This window comes from Oncorhynchus tshawytscha, linkage group LG04 (assembly GCF_018296145.1).
Source record: "Oncorhynchus tshawytscha isolate Ot180627B linkage group LG04, Otsh_v2.0, whole genome shotgun sequence".
NCBI classification, from domain to species: domain Eukaryota; kingdom Metazoa; phylum Chordata; class Actinopteri; order Salmoniformes; family Salmonidae; genus Oncorhynchus; species Oncorhynchus tshawytscha.
Genome location: NC_056432.1, coordinates 18,148,644 through 18,155,344, shown reverse-complemented (window position 1 = coordinate 18,155,344; position 6,701 = coordinate 18,148,644).

The window sequence follows — 6,701 nt, the reverse complement described above, 5'->3', positions numbered from 1 at the left end:
CAGGCCGTCGTTGAAAATAAGAATGTGTTCTTAACTGACTTGCCTGGTTAAATAAAGGTAAAATTTAAAAAATAAATAAAAACAAGAAGGGGAATATTTTGTCTTGTCATTTTCAGATCAGGGATTTGATTTTGCTATTCGAAGTAGCAACCCTCAAATTGCAGGCCTGCCTTTCTAACCTCTAGGCTACCACTATGCAATCTGTCTTGTTTCATTTCAAGGGTGTCAATCAATATGAGGCGCAAATACAGAGTAGATGAACCATCTGGTGTTTAGGGAAGAAGAGAGATACAACGTTAATTAACCTGGGATCTAAATTCATGTTCCAAAGATAGAAAAATAACAACATTAAAAACAAAAACAGAGTTCGGTCAATTGATGGAACCTACTACATGTGCCCGTGATTGCTTAGAAATGGATAATTTGGTCCAGAGCCTGATTGCATGTCTTCTCATCGGTCAAACCTCCTAAGCAACAATGAACAAAATAGAGAGGGAGGGAGAGAGAGCGAGAGAGCAAGCATAATGTATAATTGCCACAATCACCCATCCTTGAAACATCAACCCACCAACTCGTTGGCCTCTGAACAATACCTTCTCCCTCCCATCTTACCCCAAGCACAAAATCACTGGTGGAGAAGTCTAGTTCCACAGTGCTTCGTTTTCTGTTTCCCTACAGGTTCCTTGTTGCAGTGATGATTTATGGGGCCAGGAAGACACCAAATGTATTTCCATCCCCATTTGGTAGAGAGACACTTTCCAGAAACAATTATGCTTCTGGGGCTCATTACAAGAAACTAGTGTTTGTATTGGTACTGGTACATGTGCTTTACTCGTGGCAAAAGATGATGTGATGAAGGCCAAATACATCAGTCATGCACAGTAATGATGTAAGTCTCTATAACCCCAAGCATCTTAACCTTTATAACTTTACCCCATTGCTCTTTGACATTTCAGGAATGTAGGGAAAGTAATGACATATATGCACTATAAGAACTGAATTGTTTTCTTTCCTTACCAGATGTTTATTAGGCTATAGAATTCCTAATATAAGAGAACCGAGAACAAAATACTGAAAGAGTAACACATCCTTTATATTCTATCCGATAACCCACCACTACATAATTCCCTATTCAGTTCCAGTTAAAATCACAATGAAGTAAAAATGACATTATCCGCAAATCACACTGTAGGCCCAATTAAATAAGTAACGGAGTACAATCACTAGACTAGATGACATTGAGCGATAGACTGGATATGAAACTGAAATACTGCGGCGTAGAGACGGTTAATTTTTAGTACTACCTGGCAGCTTTTAGGACCCAGTGTAGGCTAATGTGATATCACGAGGGTGCCGTGAAACTTCCGGGAACGCTTGCGAATCAAACTTGGCCACTGGGTCTCTGCAGACAGACTCAGCTCAATGGGCAGACCAGTCCGGTGTATGGGGTTTGAGAAGCCAATGAGAGAAGTGAAAAATTATTCCTTGGTTGTTAATTTTCTCAAAATCTAAAGGCACAACCGAGATTCGAGACAATTTCTTAAGTAGCTGAATATGTTTTTACTGCAACCTTGTGAAAGCGATAAACTGAAAGGATTTCATTTTCGTGAAAAAAACTTTATATCAAAGGATTGCCTTCGATTTGTCGGTCTGCACATACGCAGTTCTGCGCGAGACGATCGTTAGACCCGATGACGAGTTTCTGCGCATGATCTTAGCTAGCCAACGTTACCATGACGTCACATACAAGCGTGATCGGGGATGTTGTGTTGGAGAAGCAGTTTCTGTCTATCCTCATACTGTATCGTCTTTGCTATTATTATGCTGGGAAAGTGGAAGCTTATTTTCCCTCTCGCATAATCATGTTGTATCCTAGTCGACAAAGCCTAATTCTGTATTTTCTATCCTTTGGCGCGTTTGTGAACGGGAACGGACAACTAGGTGACTCTAAACTAAATGAAAGGCCGTATGTAGTCCTACAGAATCAAAATTTGGGTAAGGTTTTATGCGGGTTAATGTGTAGCCTATTGCAGGCCCGTGTTCCTAGACAACAGGGGCGCACCTGTTGGCAATAAAATAAGAATGTGGGCTTATCTTCTAAATAACGTGTGTAGACGTATGCAACCTTGATTTTGTTATTTTAATGTTAATTGAAGGCTATTAGTGCCATGTTTTTTCAGCAAAGTCCCCCTAACCTGTAGTTCTTTATTTGCGATGTGTTCTCGTGAGAGGGCGGAGCCGCAACGAATGGTCTAAAATCTCTTTCATGTATGTGCTTGTAACATTGTATTTTTTTCTATTGCAGTTGTACTTATTAGCGTCTTATCTATCCTGCTGGTGGTGATGATTGTCATGGCAGTTTGTGTGTATAAACCATTGCATCGCCGGTGAAGCAGTGTACAGCAACGTCATGCCTACTGTCCGACTGGATCCAAGGGAATCAACAATCAAGGGAATCAACAATCAAAAAAACCATAGTCTACACATATCTGTCTGATAAACTGGAATGTTAGACAATAGGCACTGGGTCCCTCATTTTTATATAAACCTTATTCATCTTATTTTTTTCCCCTCCAGTATAGACTACACTGGTTGAATTAATGTTGTTTCCACGTGAAATAGATGTTGATGTCTGTGCCCAGTGGGATGTTATTGTGTTTAAAAAAAACAACTTTATTTAACTAGGCAAGTCAATTAAGAACAAATTCTTATTTTCAATGACGCCTAGGAATAGAATGACAGATTTTATACCTTGTCAGCTCGGGGATTCGAGCTTGCAACCTTCCGGTTACTAGTCCAACGCTCTAACCACTAGGCTACCTGCCACCCCATGTGTCTTGATTAGGCCATGTAAAATGTTAATTGATATGATTATTTTATATTTTTTTGTGAAGGTAACTTAATATTCCTGCTGCTGTCATCGTTTAATGGAATTTTAATGTATTGTTTATATTTGTCTAATATTATTTATATTTTTGCTTATTTACCCTGATATATTGGAGTATTATTAAAATGCCCCACCACAAGGTACTACTGAAGTTTAAAAAAAAAACATGATAAAAAAAACTAACATACATTGGGTTGACTGTGTGTGTTGAGTGACATGAATGATATACTACGTTGACATTTGAGTCATTAAGCAGACGATCTTATCCAAAGCGACAGTGAATGAATACATGTTTTATTCTTACTACTCCCCTGTGGGAATCAAACCCACAACCCTGGTGTTGCAAGTGCCATGCTCAACCAACTGAACCATACGTAACCAAAGCTATGTGGACAACTGCTTGTCGAACATCTCATCCCAAAATCCTGGACATTAATAATGAGTTGGTCCCCTTTTGCCGCTACAACAGCCTCCAATCTTCTGGGAAGGCTTTCCACTAGATGTTGGAACATTGCCTCCATTCAGCCACAAGAGTATTAGTGAGGTTGGGCGATTAGACCTGGCTCCCTGTTGGCGTTACAATTCATCAATTCATAGGTGTTCGATGGAGTTGAGGTAAGAGTTAGGGAGATGTCACCCTATCCCCTCAATAGTCCTGCCTCCTGAATCCAAGTGTTTGACATGGGGAGGGGACCAGTAACTTTATTATCAATCTTTATCAGTGTAGAAGCAACAGTAATTCTTCATGCTTTGGTTATCATACCTTGATCTGGGGAGTAGATCCCTCCCCAGCGTAAGGTACAAGCCCAAGTTGATTGGGGCATGATCTTAGATCCTACTCTGACAAGCATTATAAATATGGGCCCAGATCCAGCAGAGCACTCTGTTTCCATGACTATAGATTAAAGGGATAAGTTCAATCAGCCTCTTTAAACTGTTGTTTAGTGAATGTAATGACGAATATAAGTCTGATGCTCATTGATGAGTGTTCCCATCAAGAGTGCTAATGCACAACACACACATTCGTGTGGTGATCAAATGCATGAAGAGGCTGTTTTGAGTGGCATGCCCCCAAGCTGTTTGTCTGCCCTCTCAATCACATTTACACTCATTTCAGTGCACATTTCTCAAACCTGAAACCATTTGTTTGTACAGAATTTACTTTTTTTTTATGTATGCAATTTAGCAGAAGCTTTTATCCCAAATGCTTTGGCTCAATCTATAAACTAACTATAAACTATTATTAAATAACTTTAATTATTTGTTAACATTTAGAAACTTATAGCTTAAGCATTATTAATATTCATAAGCATTTAAAATATACAAACATGTATAATGGATTATTCATGTATTATAAAGTGTTACTCAATAATTTGGGTCAATTGCACACAACAAACCTGAAGAAATGGGAGACTGATAAATTAAGCTACACTATATATACACAAAAGTATGTGGACACCCCTTCAAATGAGTGGATTTGGCTATTTCAGCCACACCTGTTGCTGACAGGTATATAAAATCGAGCACACAGCCATACAATCTCCATTGACAAACATTGGCAGTAGAATGGCCATACTGAAGAGTTCAGTGACTTTCAATGTGGCACCACCATAGGATGCATGATGACTCCTTGCTGTCCCCAGTCCACCTGGCCGTGCTGCTGCTCCAGTTTCAACTGTTCTGCCTTATTATTATACGACCATGCTGGTCATTTATGAACATTTGAACATCTTGGCCATGTTCTGTTATAATATCCACCCGGCACAGCCAGAAGAGGACTGGCCACCCCACATATGATCTCTCTAATTCTCTCTTTCTTTCTCTCTCTCGGAGGACCTGGGCCCTAGGACCATGCCCCAGGACTACCTGACATGATGACTCCTTGCTGTCCCCAGTCCACCTGACCGTGCTGCTGCTCCAGTTTCAACTGTTCTGCCTTATTATTATACGACCATGCTGGTCATTTATGAACATTTGAACATCTTGGCCATGTTCTGTTATAATCTCCACCCGGCACAGCCAGAAGAGGACTGGCCACCCCACATAGCCTGGTTCCTCTCTAGGTTTCTTCCTAGGTTTTGGCCTTTCTAGGGAGTTTTTCCTAGCCACCGTGCTTCTACACCTGCATTGCTTGCTGTTTGGGGTTTTAGGCTGGGTTTCTGTACAGCACTTTGAGATATCAGCTGATGTATGAAGGGCTATATAAATAAATTTGATTTGATTTGATGCCACCTTTCCAACAAATCAGTTCGTCAAATTTCTGCCCTGCTACAGCTGCCCCGATCAACTGTAAGTAATGTTATTCTGAAGTGGAAAGGTCTAGGAGCAACAACGGCTCAGCCGCCAAGTGGTAGGCCACACAAACACACAACAGGAACGCAGAGTGCTGAAATGTGTAAAAAGCGTCTGGATTCGGTTGCAACATTCACTGCCGAGTTCCAAACTGCCTCTGCAAGCAACGTCAGCACAAGAGCTGTTCGTCTGGAGTTTCCTGAAATGGGTTTCCATGGCCGAGCAACCGCACACAAGCCTAACCTCACCATGCACAATGCCAAGCGTCAGCTGGAGTGGTGTAAAGCCTGACGCCATTGGAATCTGGAACAGTGGAAAAGCCTTCTGTGGAGTGATGAATCATGCTTCATCATCTGGCATTCCGACGGACGTATCTGGGTTTGGCAGATGCCAGGAGAACCCTACCTGCCCGAATGTATTGTGCCAACTGTAAAGTTTGGTGGAGGAGGAATAATGGTCTGGGGCTATTTTTCATGGTTCGGGCTAGACCCCTTAGTTCAAGTGAAAGGAAATCGTAACACTACAGCATACAATGACATTCTAGATGATTATGTGCTTCCAACTTCGTGGCAATAGTTTGGGGAAGGCCCTTTCCTGTTTCAGAATGATAATGCCCCTGTACACAAAGTGAGGTCCATACAGAAATGGTTTGTCGAGATCGATGTGGAAGAACTTGACTGGCCTGCACAAAGCCCTGACCTCAACCCCAACAAACATCTTTTGGATTAATTGGAACCCTAATTGCGAGCCAGGCCTAATCGCCCAACATCAGTGCCCGACATCACTAATGCTCTTGTGGCTGAATGGAAGTAAGTCCCCACAGCAATGTTCCAACATCTAGTGGAAAGCCTTCACAGAAGAGTGAAGGTTGTTATAGCAGCAAAGGCAGGACCAACTCCATAATAATGCTAATGATTTTGGAAGGAGATGTACGACGAGCAGGTGTCCACATACACTACATGACTAAAAGTATGTTATGTACTGCCCAAAAATTATTATAAATCAAATTCATACAATATGTTACTTTTTTGTGCTTAAGATCCTGGAGATCTTTAAGTGTTGCAGCAGACAAAAGTGAGACCGGTTGCATAATGCTGAAAACACGTAAACGTCCTGATGTAGCTGTTGGTTTCAAAGAGATTCTCAAATGGCACTCACTCACATGCCAGTCAAAATTAGAAGGGATCAATAACACATTAAGTGACAGCATTTTTCTATAAGCATCTAAAATGAAAATCTGCCCCAAACCATAAATCCCTCGCCTGAAATGTCAAATTGTACTAAAATCCACAATGAATAAGAATATTTGGAAAAGACACCCAAAACGATTGGAAAATTTGTTTATCCCTTGTTGCTAATTTTTTTTGTTCTATAATTTTGGTTTTTCATGTGAAATCTGGAAAGATGACGGATGTTTGATTATGAAATCACTCTTAGTTCATGAAGAGGGCTAATAGAATTTTAAATTCCATTTCAGAGTTGATTCCTTCTACACAATATAGTGCTCATGTACTGTACTGTA